Source organism: Octopus sinensis, linkage group LG8, assembly GCF_006345805.1.
Source record: "Octopus sinensis linkage group LG8, ASM634580v1, whole genome shotgun sequence".
NCBI classification, from domain to species: Eukaryota; Metazoa; Mollusca; class Cephalopoda; order Octopoda; family Octopodidae; genus Octopus; species Octopus sinensis.
The window spans coordinates 30,085,792-30,106,834 of NC_043004.1; the positions used below are offsets into that span (position 1 = coordinate 30,085,792).

A 21,043-nucleotide genomic window follows, 5' to 3' on the forward strand; every position below is an offset into this window, starting at 1 on the left:
ATCAAGAAAATGGTGGAGAGTCGATTAAATACACTCCGTCCCCAGAAATAGTTGAGCGGGTGCTGACACATTCAATATTAAGTAACTGTATCCCAGTGTTTTACTAATAAAAATGATGCCCGTATCCAGGAAAAACCCTATCAGATTAATGATTAAAGACAAGAAAGACAACTTGCACTGTAATTCTGAAGATAAAATGATGGCGGCTTGCTATCAGAAGTGTGTTTTATGTACGGTAAAAAGGATGGCAACTCCAGATATGATTCTGTCGTATAAAACATCGGTGAAGAAGTTTTTCCAGAAGTTAACAGACCATCGATGACTGGGAGATATAAAGATTTTGACAGGCATAACAATAAGACGTCATAAAACAAAAAGAACTAGAAGAAATTACTAGGGATGCCATCTGCAGAAAAAATACATTGTTAAGTAGAGCCTAACATAATATAGTGGTCACCCTCATCAAATTATTGAATTCAAATTGTTTCCTAGTGAAGAAAAAAACTAACTAGATTTTGATCATAAACGGCTGAGGACTAGTGCATTGCCGTATTTATGCTTTTTTTTTAAGGTTCTGAGTTCAAATCTCACCAGGATTGACTTCACCTTTCATTTGACAATGTTGTGCGTTTGTATGGATACACACACATACACATATATATGTATTCATACATACGTACACACGTAGGTATGCATATGTGATCAGTTGTACTCCTTAGTAAAAAAAAAGAGCAAAACGAAAAGCAAAGAACATTCAACTATAGTGTGGGTAAATAACAGAGCAGGCATCGGCAACCTGTTTTGAATAGTGGGCCGCATGAGGTATGGCTCATCATATGGCGGACTACACTACTAAAAATCCATTATGATTTTTTGTTGTTGCGAGTACCTTCAGCCATGTTCACAATAGAAGACTTCACCTCACACGTAAGTATCTGTCTTAGAAATGAAGAGAAATTGTTTTTTTTCTTTGGAGAAAAAATTTGTCTATAATAATAAAAAAAATTAAATCTTTGTATATTATCACTGAAGATGAACGTGTGATGGATGAATGCACGCTGTTGCCATGATACATCACAGAGTAATTAAAAGAAAAAAATGAATACTTGATACTCAGATTATGATATTAAGATATTTTGATACACGGATTATGAAACTATTCAATATTTTTCTTCAATACATGCATCAATCGGATACGATTGATACATGTATTGAAAAAAAATATTGAATATTTTCATAATCCGTGTATCAAAATTTTATTAATTTTTTTCAAATTGCAACTGCACATTTAACAATCTCACCACTCAATATTTTCTTTGGTCACTTTTAAATGGAAAGAAGCCATTAAAAAGTAGTAAGATTTGTTTCTAATTTATTCATTTAACCATATGAAAAGTAATTTAAAAAAAAAAATATTGCTTTTCCAGGTAATGAGAAAAATAGAAACGTTTCCCGTTTTCAAAGCGAAACCTGTTTATATTCGTATGCTTTTCCTTAGTGAAAAAATCGCCAGTGGTCTAAAACGCTGAAAACGTTACCTTCAGCGAAAGGTAACATAATTCAAGAAACATTGTACTTAATCTTAGTTAAGTCGACATTGTTTTAACTACAGCACTAGGAAAATGGTAATCTGATTAAAGGGAAGCAATTTCAAAAAAAAAAAAAAAATGAAAATAAAATTAACGTGACTTGACGAGGTTGAGTGGATCATAAGGATACAAAATGTTGTGTGTGTGTGTAGGGGGGGGGGGGGCAGTAAACTACTACAATATTTAATACCACTGCCTGACGAAATACAGGCCAAGATATCGTATTTATCATTTGTTATTGACATAAATAGAAATAATTTACTCAGAAAGTTTAATGACAAACTTGGAGTTGTACTTTTTTTTATATATAACTTTTTGCGATGTTGCAACTCGTAAAATGTCTTCGAGATAAATATTTAACAATCTTGGCCTAGTTTTTGACTTGATTGTTTTCATTCTAGAAATCTAGTGTGCACTTTTTTTTTTTTCAAATAATTTAACTTTGCGGCAAATACCATTAATGTATCCAGATTCCTTGTCAGTCCTGAGTTGATTCTCCCTAATTTGAAGAATATTTGAATGGGTATTGATAGTTATGAAAAATGCGAGGTCACAAATCCAGTTATCACCCTTCTGCTCGAAGATAAATATACCCAATTGCGTAGCTGGGGGCCGGTTGGGGCGGTTCGCTCCGGGCGGTACTTTTAAAGGGGCGGCACTTTTGGGTATGCTGTAGGCAATATGGGTTTTTTTGTGAGGTTCGGGGACGGCAAACGGAAGGGCTGCTCCGAACGGCACACACTCTAGCTATGCTAGTGAATACGCCCTTCATTTCCAAGATGGTACATACTTCTTCTCTGGAACTATAAAAAAGTAATTTTATCGATCTAGTTTGGTGAATCCCTAGGTCATTTTATCGATCTCGTTTGCCGAACCGCTAAGTCATTTTATCGATTTCGTTTGGCGAACCGCTATGTCGATCATGATTGTCGAAACGCTAAGTCATTTTATCAATCTAGTTTTGCGAACCGCTAAGTCAATCATATTTGTCGAAACGCTAAGTCATTTCATCGATCATGTTTGGTGAACCCCTAGGTCATTTTATCGATCTCGTTTGCCGAACCGCTATGTCGATCATGATTGTCGAAGTTCTAAGTCATTTTATTAATCTCGTTTGCCGAACCGCTAAGTCATTTTATCGATCTTGTTAAACGAACCGCCAAGTAATTTTATCAATCATATTTGGCGAACCGCTAGGTCATTTTATCCATCTCGTTTGTCGAACCGCTAAGTCATTTTATCGATCTAGTTTGTCGAACCGCTAAGTCATTTTATCGATCTAGTTTGGCGAACCACTAAGTCATTTTATCGATCATGTTTGGCGAACCGCTAATTCATTTTATCGAAGTTGATGGAAAAAGCTGGTTTGAGTAAGGCTACGTGTATAGATAAAGGAAGAAATAGAAAAACCAGGAGGATAAAGTACGACGATTTATTCAGCCCGTTAAAGAGCATTAACACGGCAAAGCTGTTGAGATATATATTGAAGGAGTGGTCAGAATATATATAAATGGTACATAATGATGATGTTTGCTGGATGGAACAGGAAAAACAAATACGAGACATAACTTCTGCTGGAGGACAGGAACAACTTACGCGTCAAAGGATGGCTGAGGCTGCCTACGGAATAAAGCTTGCTTTCTGCCGAAGATCCTAACTCGATCGTGCAAACCCACCTCACTGAAGAAATAGGGGCAAAAGTTTCCTTAAGTAGCTGATGGTGGTATGCTTCGCGGGCCTGTCACGTGATGGAGAGGACATCCCGCGTAAAGTTTGAGACACTTGACCATCACGTGACGATCCAAAATATGGGTACTTAAAGGTAAAGAGCCAAACTGTAAACATGCGTCTGCTACATGTTGTACCTTAGAATAATTCGACCTTTCTGTAGTAATTCGGTTTCTCTGCACATTGTATCGTCTTTTCGAAAATTGATATGGTTTGCACGTATAATAAGATTCCGATTGAACCTGCTGATGTTCACAAAGCTATTATTACTACTCTCTTTGGACTTTTAGAAACATTAAACCTTTCTCTTTTTTTTCTCTTGCATGTGCTTAGCATTTTAGCGCAAATTTTGCATTCATGAGGTCTCTGAATATGGACATTTCGTTTTATTTGCATTCATTTTCCGCTACATGCCTTTTGCTGTTGTGGTTTGAATTTTAATTCTTTGTCTTGGTTGCTGTATTGACACTTTGCTTTTTCAAATTTAGGCTTTATTCACGTACACTCGGAAGTTGTTTTTTTTTTACCCCGTGTACGTTATTTTTCGTACTCGTTTATTTGCGTGCTTTATTCATGTTGACAGCATTTCCGCTATGCATTTTCATTGTAGATTATAGTGGAACGTCGAAAAATCATGCCAACAGTGTTTAATTTTCTGCAGATACCTTTCTCATGATGTTTCATTCTAGGCCTGCGTTTGATTTCTGTGCCTACCTTCCAAGGTGTCTTTTCATTGCCAGTTTACGCTAACAAATTTTGGCATGAATATATCCGTTTGAAGGTATTTAACCTTTCCAGCACATTTTGGTTTCAAACATGAATGCATTCTTCACATTTTTAAAATTATCATTTTCGTTCCCTTGTCTCCCGACAAACTGACTGGCAGGAAAGCACGTGTAACAGAACTCAGAATCCGAAACCCAGTGAATTCAGTAACGAGAAGAGGCCACAGCATATCAAGTTTCCATAACTGGCAACAACGTTCTTACCAGATGATTTCGTCACATATTTCAGCCAAACGTTCTGGCGTAATTGTGTGGTGTCAAGATTAATGAAAAATTCTAAATTTGATAAACGTAGCTCCCATCAAACTTCAGCCAATCCGGGCATAGAAGTTCAACCACTTCCAAAGACATTCTTTTAAAAATACCCCATGGACACAATATTTTGAATGTTCAGTAACTTTTTCGCCAGCAACACAGATTGCATGAAGAATTTCTTTGAGTTCTGTCTGGTTTTTAGAAGAAAGAAAAAACATATTTAGACCATCTACCTGTTTTTTGAGGACTTTAATATAGTATCTCGAATATTTTGAAGCGTAATACCGTTTAACATTTAATTCTTTAAAAGTGAAGATAAATTCAAAGGATATTAAACACATTTATGTGTGTTTTATTTTTTAGTTCAACAAAAAGTAATAAATTGTTTACTTTTCCTGCAATCTTCCCATTACTCCAATTATTAAACGCTGTTATTGATGTATTGTTCAATTTCTGTTCCCACCGCTTATAACGACCTGTTGCAATAATTCAGTGACCGTACATTAAACGTGCGTCTCGCATAGCGTAGCTCTGTACACTTAAAAATTGAAATTAAACTTTTGTAATTCGTACCAGGTAACGTAACGCGATACGCACGTGTTGTTGCAGTAACTGAATTATTGTAAGAAGTCATTACGAGTGGTGGAAACGTAAACTGAATATTAAACCAATAGTGTCCTGAAAGGCTGTTGAATGTTTGGATGGATGCAAATTGGCCCTGAGGCACGTTGAAAACTACATAGATGACTGACTATAGCGAATATTTAAATTTTTCTGACTGGTATACCTACAACGCAACAAGCATTGATACGAGTAAGTAAGGGATGTTAGTCGGACATTTAATAGTTATTCTTTTAATACCAGCTTTATGAAACCACTCTCACATTCTCTCACTCAAACCCCTTTCAGTGACAGCGTGAGAGTGTGAGTAAACAAAAGAACGAAACGAAACAAACAAAATTTTTATAGAGGTTATTTTCCTCATAAAATTAGGTGCACTATTCAGAAAGCCAAGCAGACCGTAGTTTGCCTATGATTGGTTTACCTTGTTTACATAAGTAGAAGTACATTATAAAGTATTGGTCCAAGCCGCCTTAATGCCCTTTCCCCGCCACCATTACTTCCAACAAACTTCTGTTCATCCTTTCATCCTTCTAATATTTCTTGCCTCATTCCTTTTTTACACATCCTCTGCCTTTCTATCCCTCTCTATCCTCCCTCTTCCCTCCCGCCATCTGTTTCTTACTTCTCTAGTCGGAAACAAGGGTACCTCTTAAATGACATAAAATCATACAAGTTAGAAATCATAGCCATAAGTGAGACCAGACTCCACAATCCGCGGGCCCTAAAGACCATGTTTGGCGGATAGTTCAACATTTATTTTCCCCCCTGTCTGCCAAGAATGGGCGGTAGTGGCACCGCGGTACTTTTTCGCGAGAGTCTGGATCTCAAAGTAAAGACAATATTCGTAGACCCGGAGGGTAGACTGGTCGTCCTGGATGTCGATGGCACCAATGGGTGCGCTTTTCGACTCGTATCAGTCTACGCACCGCCCTTAACAGGTCGGGCGGATTTCTTTCAACGTCTAGAAGTATTCTTGGGAACGTCTCGTCCTTACCTCTTAGTGGGGGATTGGAATGCTACTTTGTACACGCATGTAGACTACGTGGGCAGAGATAGGAATAGACGGGGATACAAATGCCTCAGAGACCTGCTCAGACGCTTTCAACTGTCCGACAGGTTCCGAATGCGCCAACGTGGACATGGAGCAAACCGCATCGGGTCGTCGAGATCGTACCTAGATAGGATACTGTGTAGGACAGTAGATTGAGATAGCATAGGATGTCCACAATTTCACATAGTCAGCTACACGGATCACAAACTTGTGACATGTACGCTAGACTTAGGTAAGACACATAGGCAGGGTCCCGGATACTGGAAACTAAACGCGTCTTTCCCATCGAGACAGGTTTTCAGAGACCGGATTAGCACACTAGCAAAGAGGGCTTTGACGTGAGCCATCGTCAACAACAAATGGTGGTTTGCCCTCAAGAGAGCAGTAAAAGCAGAAGCGATTAGGTACAGCAAGCACTAGCCATAGAAATAAAGTAAAGGGTGAGCTAGTTAAGAAGCTAGAAGAGGCAATTAGAAGCGGCATCGCATCCGACGTTTTGGCGGCGCGGTTGGCCCTCGACCAACACTTCAACGCCAAATACGAAGGGTGTGTTGTCAGAGCTACGATGCGTGCTCTAAGGTGTTAGAGCCGCGAGAGAGGCCCGGGTGGCAGAGGCGCAACAGGGTAACAATGCCACCATTCGGTCTCTGGTAGATGAACAGGGCGTGAATTGCTCGAGCCAAGTAAAATGTGTGAGGCCTTTCAACAGCATTTTGCCCGACTGTTGGGGACGAGTGGTGGGCAAGAACGTAGGGTGGACTTCAGTGCCTACCTACACAGCCTACCATGACTCTCGACAAGAGAGGCAGGGCGCTGCGAAGGTGCCACCACAGCGGCGGAAGTGCAGGACGCGATGGCAGAATGCTCGAGGGATAAACAGACTTGTTTGGAGACGTCTTGGCAGCGGTGTACTGCAACTGGCAGCAAAACGGGAGCATTCCTGGTTTTGTGAGCCGAGGAGCCGTAACACCGCTGAAGAAAGATCTAAACAAGGGGAATGTAATAGATAACTTTAGGCCCGTCACTCTGCTTAATGCAGACTTGAAAATTTTGGCCAAGTTGTTAGCCAAGAGATTGGCGCTTGTCATCGAGAAACTGGTCGACAAGGCGCAAACGTGCGCCGTGTCGGGCCGGAGCATCCATGATAACCTCCACCTGATGCGCTACATCATAGACAGGGTAGTTAAGGAACCTGGCATGGGTGGGGCGCTGATCAATTTGGATCAATCGAAAGCTTTCGATAGAGTAGACCATCGATACTTGGAGGCTGTCCTCAGAGCGGCTGGTTTCGGTCCCGTCTTCCGCGGCTGGATAGCCGCTTTGTACACAGGCATCCGTTCGGTAATTCGCGTAAATGGACATCTATCGAGACCTTTCGACATCGCACGTTCGGTCCGTCAGGGATGCCCCCTCTCGTCGCTTCTCTACGTATTGACTCTCGGGCCATTGTTGCGGAAGCTGGCAACTCTGAGGGGCATCCCGCGAGAACTGGGATGCGGGACGAGCGTGTCTGCATACGCAGACGACGTCACCGTCATAGTGTCTAGCCACGAGCACACCGAGCAGGTCGGCGAGACACTGAAAAACTACGAAGCGGTGACAGGAGCGAAAATCAACCTGGATAAATCAGCGGGCTTGCGACTCGGCACCTGGAGAAGCAAGCCCATGCCGTCCACCACCGCCTCCGTCGTGGGACGCTGGACCGACGGTCCGGTCGAGTTGCTCGGGGTCTGGTTTGGTCCGGACCTCCAAATGGAGAAGAACTGGAACGAGATAACGAGTAGGGTGGTCACTCTCGCCCGGCAATGAGCCGAGAGGAAACTGTCCCTAAAAGGTCGGGCGGAGGTGGCGAACTCGTACATCGCGTCCGTCATCTACTACCATCTGACCGTTGTGCCTTGTTCCGACCCTACCATCACCAAACTAGAACGCATTCTCTTTCGCTTCTTGTGGAAAGGATGCGTCCCGATGGTCAGGCGATCCATTTGCTGTCAACACCCGTTAAAAGGAGGACTGGGCATGCCGTGGTTGATGATGCGCAGACACGCGCTGAGACTGCGACATCTCAGGCTCTACGTAGACGACGGTGAACAGGTGTGGTCACAATTTGTGAGGCACGCTTTCCCGCAACTTGTCTCCATGACAGAACTGCAGTCGTGGATCAAAAAGAGGCCGAGGAAGGGCGAATGGCACCGCGAGTGTCGCGTTGCTCTCAAGCAACTCTGCCGTCCCGGGTCGACTTTAAGTGACTCCAACACACCCCAAGCATTCTGTAGGAGATTAGTGGAGGGGAGGTACGACGACGAGCTCAGGGCGAACCTGGACGTCGACAAGGAATACCTAACACGCCTGTTCAGGACGACTTTCGGGCCAGGGCCCATGGACAACTTCCAGAGTTCCCTGGCCTGGCAGTGCTACCGAGAAGCACTACCCGTTTGGGATAAGCTCTACAGACATGGCTCGAGAAACACGGGGCCGACCTGCCCGAGATGCGGTCAGAGCGACGAAACCGTTCTGCACGCACTCGTGCAGTGTCCAACAATTTCCGACCTGTGGGCTTATGTCGAACAACTGCTGTCACGTGTGGGACGAGTCGGTTTATCAGCCGAGTCTATCGTCAATATTGTCACACCTCCTTCCTTCAAACGGGAAGGAAGAGCTGTTTTCATCATCCTTGTGGCTATGGCGAAAGAATGTATCTGGTGGACGCGTCTGAAAGGATTGGAAACAAACACTTTCCTCTCTGGTCAATCTCTCATCAACTTCTTCAAGTATCACTTGAAAAGGAAAGTGAGAGTAGAGAGGCAAGTTTTGTCTAGCGAATGTTTTAAAAAATGATGGGTGAATGTAGCAAGGACGGCACGTATGAATGACGAAGCCACCTTGAGCATAATCCTATGAACCTGGAAATTTAAAACAGAGGGTTACCCACCACTTGCAAACAAATGTGGTAACATGTAACAATATTGACCGAGGTTACCGTGGTCTTTTCCGTATGCTTTTCTTCCCACGGATAAACCTTATCTGCTTCCCCCTTTACACCTTACATCAAGACACTGTGATACACGATCCCTATTGATCGTTTTTTTTCCCCTTTTCCCCCTTTTTTCCTTTTCTTCTTCTTTCCCTTTTACGATCCCTTTTGATCGAAAACCTACCCCACTTTTTTTTTCCCAAAAAAGAAAAGCTCTACTTTGTAATCTGTCCCGTCTGTGTGCAGTCCTCAGTGGCTTATAAAGAAACGTATCTCTTCTGATTTGGATCTTTCTCCTTAAAAACAATTCGATTCTGGGTCTTGACTAATCACCCTTCAACTATAAATTCTAAATAATGATATTTTTCTTTAAAAAATACTTTCTTTCATGGAAATTCCTTTGCTCGCTGGTTTTCTGTAGCGGTTAGTTTTAGGCATGATTGACTTAGATCAATAAGCATGCCCATCCAATGAGTATGAGGCATTATTATCTTCTCATGAAACTCCAAGATTTAGTCATCATTTGTTAGTATGGTAGTGCTTAAACCATCCATCCATCCATCCATCCATCCATCCATCCATCCATCCATCCATCCATCCATCCATCCATCCATCCATCCATCCATCCATCCATCCATCATACATACATACATATGTACCTATATAATGTCCCCTAGCATGACCGCAGCCGCATGGCTGAAACGAGTAAAATAGTGTGTGTGTGTGTATGCGTATATATATATATATATGTGTGTGTGTCACACACGCGCGCACACACACACACACACACACACACACACACACACACAAGCATACACACACAAGCGCACACACATATATATAGTCTACTGACTAAGCTCTTGTTTAACTGCAGGTCATCGCTGATCAAGCTGACATACGAGAAATGGTGTTTGAGACGTAACTATCACATCTTAATTTCAGACGGTGTGTCTTAGACTACATTATCCAATTTGTCTTTTAGAGCGACAGTGCTATTTATTGTAGATCGAACGACCAATGAAAAGCTTTCCTCATTGGCTCGTTGCACGGAACCTCAGACCTTACTCTACCGTCTTTGTTCAGGTTTGTCGTTCAGATCCTGGTCAGTTTTGATGGACAGGCCTTTGATTAAAAGACTTCAGCTCTTTTAAGTCGGCAAAATAATTACTAGCCTAGTATTGGAATTGATCAACCCTTCCAGGTCGATAAGATAATTATCGCTCAAGTATTGAGTTTTATCAATCCTTCCGGATCGACAAAATAATTACCAGTCAAGTATTGTGATTGATCACTTTTTCCCCACATCGATAAAAATAACTACCAGTCAAATATTGAGTTTGATCAGAATTTACCCCAGCAGATCGATAAAATAAAAACCAATCAAGCATTGGGATCGATTGCATCAGCATTACATTTCTCTAAATTCTAAGTTGTAATTTGAAATGAAACTGTAAAGGGACATAACTTAATATTATAAATCCTTTAAGACCGTCGCTCAGCCGATTCTGCCGCTCAGTGTTAGAAATACTTGCACACACACACACACACGCATACACACACACACACACACACACACACACACACACCACACACACACACACACACCACACACACACACACACACACACACACACACACACACACACACACACACACACACGCACGCACGCACACACACTCATCGTAATTTATGCAAATGACCTAGTCCTATAATGTGTCCTACTTTTGTATGTGTCTCTGTCGCTTGGTTGCAAGAGATAAGGTTGGACAATTGTTTGTACTGTTGATACCTACTGAGTTAAAAACATGCTCACAATTGTCCTATTATATCCAGACAATAAACCTATCTCTTCCTCAATGGCATAACAGCTTTGAAGAATCCTTGATTCCTGAGATTATCTCTCTTTCAAATCTAGAGCTGTTCTCAAGCATCATGTGGTAATTGTGACACATCCTCCAGAGGCAGAGATAATAAAAAAAAAACACAAGAAGTTATGCGCTAAGGTTTTTGACATGGCTGTATTTGTCTATATTCATATGCATGCCACTGGCCAATCTTAGTTATTTCTCTTAGCTGATTAGTGTGTGTGTGTCTGTCTGTCTGTGCGTGCGTGTGTATGTGTGCTTGTCTGTCTGTCTGTCTGTTTCTCTCACACATACACACATACATTAAAGGGAGAATGAGTTGTAGAAATTGCAACATGGCGTACTAAAACGTTCTACAGTATTTAATCGCGTCATTCTGATTTTTTAGGTTCATATTCTGCTCGGGCTGATTTTGCTACGAATACTTCGTATTGTTATATTTGTGGAATACCAGTGGCTTGAACTTAGATACACATATTAACAGTTTACTCTCTATCCATCCCTCTTTTCTCGTCCACTATTCCCGAAAGAGTATTTGGAGAGAGTTCTCAAGCTCCTCCTCCATAGATTTTCCATTTGGCTTTCTAAGCATGACCAACTGAGGTTATGGATATCATTCAACCATTTCGTTCTTGGTTTACATCTAGGTCTTCTGCCAATTGGCTCGTCTTCAAAAATCCGTCTTGCAATTCTTTCCTGTGACATTTTCATGTCATGTCTGAAGTACCGGAATTTTGAGCTCTCAATGCGTAGAAGTAGCACTTTGCTTCAATAAAAAATTCTCTAACATCAGACAGACTGACATCAAGAAACATACCAATATCATCTCTTTTGGGATTAATCAGCTGAAACAACAGCCATTTCATCCGCGCAGACGCTATGATGACAGAAGACGACGTCATCACCCTTTCGACTAATTAGTTAGTGTGTCTACTTTGTCAACAGACGTACCTAAGTCATCTATTTTCTGAGAAATCAGCGACTAAGAGCGATGCTGTATTAGCAGGAATCAATGTTAAAATATATCAAGGAAGCGCTTTTCTAACTGAAAATGTTGGGTTTAAATTTTGGTACAAGGCCAGCAATTTTGGGGGAGGGATTAAGTCGATTACATCGACTCCAGTGCTTAACTGACACTTATTTTATGGACCCCGAAAAGATGGAAGGCAAAGTCGACCTAAGCAGTATTTGAACTCAGAACGTAAAGACTGACGAAATGCCCACTAAGCATCTTGCCCAGCTTGCTAACGATTCCGCCAGCTCACCACCTTTTTCCAATTGAAAAATATTGGTAATAGCTTTTTTTTAAAAATTTAATAGATGTAGCTATGAGCAGAAAGGCCAGTTAATACTGTCCCCTAAATGTACCTCTTTCGTATGAATATAAACAGATCCAGTATTTGGCTGCTATGGCATTTTCTTTTTATCGATACGGGGAGGAAGAAAAAGCAAAGTTGATCTTGGCAGGATTCAAATTCGGAATATATAGTAAAAAGTTGTGCAGGAGTTTTGCCCAACGTTTCAGTGTTTGTGCTAATGCACAGATGTGAGAAATCATTGTTAAAAGATGGTAGTTGGATGAGAGAAGAGATGGAATCGTGGTCTTATTGAAGAGAAATGCTGAGGTGAGAGAACAGGTGGATTAGCGAATAGATAAACTGTCTAATGAGGGCGATAAAATAAAATACCAGTTAAGTTGCGATGTCTATTAAATATGTACTACTCCTTCCCCAACTGTTGTAGGTTTTGTGTTGATCTAAGCGATCATTATTTATACGCCAATGAATGAATAAATAAATAAATGTATAGAAGAAGAAGAAGGAGAAGGAGGAGAAGAAGAAGAAGAAGAAGAAGAAGAAGAAGAAGAAGAAGAAGAAAGGGATGCTTATTATCGGGAAATTGTTAAAAAGTATTGCGTAGTAGCCCTGTAATACTATAAGCCTCCACATATTAAACATCAGTCATACGCGCTCGCATGTGAATGTGGTCTAGAGAGTAAATAACAGAAAAGAAATAAAAAGTTAGTGTGAGAAAAAAATGTAAATTACAGAATATGGTAGTAAAAAACGAAAGTAAAATTTAGTTTTGGACTGCATCATATAAGAAATAAAAAGGTAGGTGATTTATAGAAAACAAACAGTAGCTTAGAGCATTTCGTGGTTAAATCTATTAACGTTTTCAGTTCAAAGACGCCTTTACTTTTCATTCATTTAGGGTCGATTAAATAAAGTAACAGTTAGGTAATAGGGTTGATTTAATTGTACATGCACCCACCATATAAGTGGGCTTCTGTATAGATGTCAATAAATAACAGGGGAGGAAGAGAGACATATTGGTGGGTCAAGGAAAGGAGAGAGAGAGAGAACAAGGTTGGGAGTGAGGAAAGGATAAAATATAGGGAGAGGGAGAAAAGAATAGAAGAGAAAAAAGAAGCAATAAAGATAGATAGATAGATAGATAGAGAGAGAGAGAGAGAGAGGTGTATATATATATATATATATAGAGAGAGAGAGAGAGAGAGAGGTGTATATATATATATATAATATATATATATATATATATATATATAGAGAGAGAGAGAGAGAGAGAGAGAGAGAGAGAGGAAGAGTCAGTTAAAGAGATACAAAGAAAGAAAAAGGGGTAAATGGCAGCAGCTTATGTGACCTTCCAACCTTTCATCTTTCCAGGAGCCATGGAGTTTCTTTGAAACGAATGACGTCAGGAAGAGGAAGATAAGTGACTGGCTTGAGTCAATTTCAAGGGTCAATGATAGCTCAATTGTAATTATCGTTTGATGTTATTTACATCTGAGAAATGCACGATCGCTAACTTAGGTACAAGGAAATACATCTTGGACGAGGGCATAATCGATTTACCAACAACGCTCCTTCACTTTATCGATCCCTAAACGATGAATGGCGAAATCGATCTCGATGGATTTGAAATCAGTGAGACAAAAGAAATAACTAAACACAAGGCATTTTCCAGTGTTTTACGGATTCTATCACCCAACCACCTCCACTTTCTACTAACCATTTGCCTTTCCACTTACTAACACCCTTTCTGTCACTCTCCGACATTTCGGCTACCCGCCACCTTTTCTGTTACCCTCCACCCTTTCTGCCACCTTCCGCCTTTTTACCACCCTTTCTGTCACCCTCTACCCTTTCTGTCACCCTCCATCCTTTCTGCTACACTCCACCTTTTCTTCTACACTCCACCGTTTCTATCCTCCACCTTTTCTGTTCTCGAAAATTTCTGCCTCCCTCCACCCTTTCTACCACCCTCCACCACTTCTACCACGCAACACTCTTTTCTGCTACTTTTCCTTATTCAAGGAAATAATATAAATATTTAAAAAATATGCAGCAAAATATTACTCGTCAGACGATCTTTTGAGGCGCAGGCATGGCTGTGAAGATGTTTGCTTCTCAATCATACGATTCCAGGTTCAGTCCCACTGCGTGGTACTAAAGGCAAGTATCTTCTACTATAGCTTCGGGCCGACCAAAGCCTTGTGGGTGGATTTGGTAGACGGAAACTGAAAAAAATCCGTCGTGTGTATATATATATATATATATATATATATATATATATATGGGCAGAAGGTTGAAAAGGAACACTCGAGTTGAGATATTTGGAAAAATAAGTCAAGGTAGAAAATGCTAAAATAGTTTTATAAGAAAACATTTCAGTACCGGTTCCAGTCATTAAAACTTTTTCAGTGGTAGAGTATGGAAAACAAGTGAATTTTGGAAAAATTAAAAGAAAAGTTTTTTGAAAGAATATTTGCATAGTGTTCAAATACATGGAGCATTTCCTTGTTTCTGTCCGTCTCTGTCTCTCTTGTTTACTCTTGTGGGTTCGTGGTCGTTATGAATTCTTGGCAGGGAAAAAGAAGAAGAAGAAGAAGGGGGAGGAGGAGGAGGAGGAGAAGAAGAAGAATGCGTGAGTGCCATGATAGTAGTAGGATATTAAATGGTCAAGTGCCCTGAAAGTGACTTGTGGATGGTAGTAGTCATTGAATTCTTGAGACATCTCTTTTGAATGTATTGTTTATAAAATTTGCGTAGGTGTTATTCTATTCAGCAATAGTAGTAAAGTTAGGAAGGAGGTGACGAAGAGGAAGAAGACGAAGAAGGAGAAAGAGAAGGGAGAATAATAAAGGTGATATGATAGTAGTAGGAATCCTACAATTATCATACCACCTGCATTCCTTTATTATTCTCCCTTCTCTTTCTCCTTCGTCTTCTTCCTCTCCGTCACCTCCTTCCTAACTTTACTACTATTCCTGAATAGAATAACACCTACGCAAATTTTATAAACAATACATTCAAAAGAGCTGACTCAAGAATTCAATCACTACTTCCATCCACAAGTCACTTTCAGGGCACTTGACCATTTAACATCCTACTACTATCATGGCACTCACGCATTCTTCTCCTCCTCCTCCTCCTCCTCCTCCTCCCTCTTCTTCTTCTTCTTCTTCTTCTTCTTCTTCTTCTTCTTCTTCTTATCTGCCACGAATTCCCCATGACCTCGAAGCCACAAGAGTAAACAAGAAAGACAGAGACATGCAGAAACAAGGAAAATGCCCCTTGTATTTGAATTCTATGCAAATATTCATTTAAAATCTTTTCTTTTAATTTTTCCAAAATTTAATTGTTTTCCATACTTACAGTTGAAAAAGTCTCAATGACTGAAACCGATACTGAAATGTTTTTTATAAAATTATTTTAGCATTTTCTACCTTGACCTTTTTCTATATATACATATATGTATGTGTGTGTGTGTGTGTGTGCGTGTGTGTGTGAGTGTGTGGTGTGTGTATGTGTGTGTGAGCGTCCTTGAGATTGTGCATGTCCCCCCCCCCACACCGCTTGATAACTGGTGTTTGTGTGTTTACGCCCCCGTTAATTAGCGGTTCGGCAAAGAGCCCGATAGAATAAGTACAAGTGTTTAAAAAATAATAAATACTGAAGTCGATTCATTCGACTAAAAATAAATTTTCAAAGCAATGCCCCACCATGATTGCGGTCTAGTGACTGAAACAAGTAAAAGACTCACACATACACACACACATGCATGTATGCACTTATGAATAAAATAATTATATTTACTCTTTTACTTGTTTCAGTCATTTGACTGCGACCATGTTGGAGCACCGCCTTTAGTCGAGCACATCGACCCCAGAACTTATTCTTTGTAAGCCTAGTACTTATTCTATCGGCCTCTTTTTGCCGAACCGCAAAGTTACGGGGATGTAAACACACCAGCATCGGTTATCAAGCGATGTTGGGGGGATAAACACAGATACAAACACACACACACACACACACACACACACACATATATATATATATATACATATATACGACAGGCTTCTTTCAGTTTCCGTCTACCAAATCCACTCACAAGGCTTTGGTCGGCCCGAGGCTATAGTAGATGACACTTGACCAAGATGCCACGCAGTGGAACTGAACCCGGAACCATGTGGTTGGTAAGCAATCTACTTACTACACAGCCACTCCTGTAATATAAATACGTACACACATGCACACACACACAAGTATGTATATATGTAAGTACGTGTGCATGTATGCATGTATGTATGTTGTGTGCATATTTGTGTGTATCGCTTTGAGGATATATCTATGTCTATCAAAAATACCTACTAACCTTCTTATACACACATACATACATACATACATACATACATACATACATACATACATACATACATACATACATACATACAAATTCTTTGATTTTAGGTCAATGAGGCTATGGGTAACTGCTAATCGCTGCCGCTGTTAGATTTACCTACAATTTAAAATATTTGGAAAGAAGTCAATTAGTAGAACAGAAGGCAGTAGAACGAAAAAGAACTGTAAAAGATTACTCCGGATGTTTTAAAACGGCTTGATGCTTTAAAAAGGCTTTATGCCAGAGAAAACACCCGTCAGCCGCGTTGTCAAAACATTAAAGCTTGTAACGTGTACAGAAGGAACAAAACATGATGATAGAAAGAAAATTAAGTCAAGTGTTCAAGAACTGCTCTAAATTTATCTATTCATAATCTAATGTGAGGCTTAAAGCGAGACAGATCTTGGGTGAATGGTTCAAGAATCAGACACGACGTAAGGTGCCGTTGAGCCCGATGGTAATTAAAAACGCAAAAGGTTTGTATGGCAATTTGCAGAAAAAGGTATGTGAAACCAAATTAGTTAGTCAGAAAATCTCTATAAGAGATGGAAGCAGTAACTATAGTAAGAAGTAATGTTTATCGCCACTTCAGCACGATTGTTCCGTTGTAACCGACATTACTACCATTTTAACCCCAGGAGGACGCCTCCTCCAGTTGGTTAGTCGATGCTGTCTGCACCTAATATATATTGCAAGCAAGGGAGTGAACCCCTACCATCTTCCAATGGTAAGGCCACCAAACCGTACGGTTTCGAGTTATTTGTGCACATCCTCAGTAGTGGATACTCGTCCGCTAGAGATAGCGGTTGAAAAACCTTTTCTGGCTGGTAAAGGCAAGTTTGGAAAGTTTAAGAAGTACTTGAATATATGCAACACAGAAATGACTGGTCAAGTTGCTAGTGCAGATACAGAGGCTGCTACTTATTATTTTGAGCAGCTTAAGAAAATGATTGCTGAAGAGGGTTACACACCAGAGCAACTGTACAATGTAGATGAAACTGTACTTTTCCGAAAGTTTATGACTGCTATAATTTTAATTCTCGAGAAGATAAATCAGTCTCAGGATTTAAATCTTCCAAAAATCATCTTACCTTTCTTCTTGAGGGAAATACCTCTGAGGATATAAAATCAAAGCATCTACATGTGCACCACACAATGGCGGCTCGTGGATAAAATTAGTTGGGGTGCTGCTTCAGAAAATTTTTAGCCGTTGTTTTAATATTGTGTAAACGGAAACAAACATATAAAAAGTAAATTTATACATAAACTTGATCGGTTCGCGTTTTAGCCACTGTCGGGTAGCGTGTTTAATTTGTTCACTGAACACCATAACGTATTACCCCTTGTTTTTCAAAAATCTCATCTAAATCACAAAATAAGGGGGGTGGGAATCTGCCCTATTTTTCAAATCCTAGCAGCAACACTGTAACTGGAAGTAGGATAATGACCTAATTCTACATTTTATCACATTCAAGAATATAAACACGTTTTTAAGCACAACACACGCAGAGTCAAAAAGAAACACTACCTTCCACCAGCACACCAGGGTCGTCGGCACTACGTGAACCACAGTGCTATCCCTCTCTCTCTCTTTCCCTAGCGTGCAGCTTCTTATCTTGGACATGTGAGCATGCGCACAACAGCCAATCACCGCATCGCTGGAACTGTGAAGCGCACAGTTCTATACAAGGATTTTTGTACTTTTTTCATAACCTAAGAGATGAATACTGACATTAAGCTTAAGGATTATATAATATACAAGTATAAAGAAAGAATTAAAGAAAAAAGGGCTCATTATATTGAATGCTATCGATAATATCGAGTGGAAATAGGGGGTGCTGCAGTTCCGCAGGGCCTACACACAAGCCGCCACTGGTACGACACAAAAAATGTAAAAACATTCAAGGTTACACAGTTTAAACGTACCTCTTGTTTTGCCGTTTAAATAAAAAGGTATGAATGACTTGAGAGCCTTTTTGAATAGTGATTTATAAATATTTTTGTCCTGTAGTTAAAAGATTCAGTGCTCGACATAATATGTTCAGCAAAGCATTGCTCCTTTTAGCCAATAAACCAAGCCACGCTCTGAACTTCAATGAGCTTTCTGATAAGACAGAGCAGAATATATTATGAAAAATACGATATCTTTACTCCAGCCAATGGAACAAGATGTGATAATTAACTTCTAGTTATATATCTGTAGTGGATCTTGCACGCATGAAGTGGATTCGATCCACCATAGCCAAATTTCAAGTAACAGTTCAACACAACTTTTCTCACGGTGGAACAATAGTTTTTCTGTGACAGCAGTTTTACATTTTCCAGATGGTTGAGCTTGGCTGAAATGATGGCTTCGCCGCTTGACCCTTCTAACCTCTTCTATTTCACCAAAAGCTAGAACCATGATAACAAGAACCACCAACGAAGTCCATTGTTCTCAACGATATGTCTATCCTTCTGAATAGTTATAAAAACAAGAACCCTCAAGCAAAAGTCAGTTAGTTTGCAATTTCTTTCTTCACATGCTCCTTTCCTCAGCGCCTGGCCTTGCGCACGCATCTGCACACATTGTTACACACACACATGCTAACTCTGTCACATTCATGCCCGACACATGCCTTTATCGCTTGTTTTTCATGCTCCCAGCGCCCTTGTAGACACAACTCATCTCTGTAAGACCCTAGGTCGGTCACGTATACATAGGGAAGGTTGTTTGCCCCTTACACGCGCCAGCATGCCACACTTTTTCTCTTGCACCATCGAAGCATATAATACCTCATGCACCGGCTGGCATATTCAGCACTGCCTTAATCACTAGCATATTCAACACTGTACACTGTATATGTAATCAATGCACTAGCATTACTGCCTTAGCCTTGCAAGCCCTTTTGCATAATTGCACACGCACCTCTATTATGCATCTATTGCTTTGTTTTGCAATACGTCTGTGTCAGCTCAATTTTTTTCCCGACTCAAAGCATGTTGGACGTTCACATGCTTTGCGCTCAGAGCATCACTAATGATCACTCCAAACACCATGATGTTGACTGGATGTTTGATTTTTATCACTTCCGGGGCGATTTTTATCTCTCCGCACGATTTTTATCACTTCCAGGGCGAATGGCAAGCAGTACAGCATGTCGTTTCCAAATTTCTGGCAGAGTAAATTGAGTCATGGTGCTGTTTTTCTCACAGACGGTGCCCAACTGACCCTACAGTGTAGTCGACAAAATCAAAAACAAACAATGCGCATGCGTAAAATTAAAAATTCAAAATTACCACAGTTTACCCATCACACCCTGTACACGCACACGTACATACATACATATATAGTGACACACGAAAAGGTCTTAGCCATACGTTAATTTTCGTATTTATTCTGAATGGACATGCAGGTAATTCATATGAATTTAATAGCGTTTTTGGTTTAACTCTTGGCTCTAGTTTGCTAAAACACAATGAAAACATTTTGGGAAAAAGTTATCTATAAATTTATATGTGGGTAAATCATCGGCTTGTGGAAAGTTCTATGAAGCAAATCATCAGCGTGGAAAGTTCTGTGGAGTAACTCAGCTTTTTATTATTAATCATCAAACTTCCTTGTCCAGGTGACTTGGTCTGCAGCTGCTCAAATTTTTTTCAGGGTTCGTTCCACCTAATCGATGTTGCTGCTTCTAGACGTTGTGTTGTAGAAGACATATAACGATACACCACCGTCTTTCGTGCAGTTACTGCCAAAACCTCGGTCACGATAGTCATTTGTGCGTTCCACCCATTCACCTTCATAAGCTGTATCGCCTGTGCTTGACAATCTTCTTTGTTGTTTAGTGTAAGCGCGAGGTACATAGTTGATTTTACCTTTATCCCAGTAAACGATTTCTTGCCCATACTACTTGTTTTGCCATCACGGATACTTATATCTTTGTTCCTGTTGATGCCGTTGCTATTTCTGTCGCTATCGCTGTTGTCAGTTTTGTCATTGCTGCTGGTATCGTTGTTACTTGTGTTGTTAAAAAGGTTATCGTAACTATTGTAGTTGTTGTTCTCGAGTTTTTGCTCTTTGATGAAGCTTGTAACAGAATGTGGATTTCCTGCTACCACCTTCTTGAAACTGTTAGTGGGCATTAACGTCGCCATAATTCCAACGAGAGAAAAGAAAAGCAGACGTAAACAAACAATGTAGTACATGTCCGTTCATACAAAACGGTCAGTATATTAACACAAAAACCGGAAGAATATTTACAAATGTAAATGTGAACGGTAAAAGCATAAATCTAGTCTATTGCATCAAATGCCAGAATTGTGAAGCGATATATATATATAGGCCAGACAGGAAACTCATTATCAGAACGCTCGCGAGTACACCGACAGCAAATTAGAGACCCTGATGTTCGTCAGACCTCATTAAACAACACTTTTGAAACATGTGGTCAGGAAACGTTTATAATATTTTCATTTTATAAGC

General features: G+C 40.3%; 1 long non-coding RNA gene across 1 annotated transcript; it reads left to right on the top strand.

Moving 5' to 3' along the window:
* The first annotated feature begins 3,438 nt into the window (after window positions 1-3,438).
* On the top strand, window positions 3,439-19,265 carry LOC118764421. The gene is made up of 3 exons (XR_005000235.1): window positions 3,439-3,450; window positions 18,550-18,561; window positions 19,081-19,265. It is a non-coding gene; the product is annotated as an uncharacterized LOC118764421 (long non-coding RNA).
* The last annotated feature ends 1,778 nt before the right edge of the window (window positions 19,266-21,043 follow it).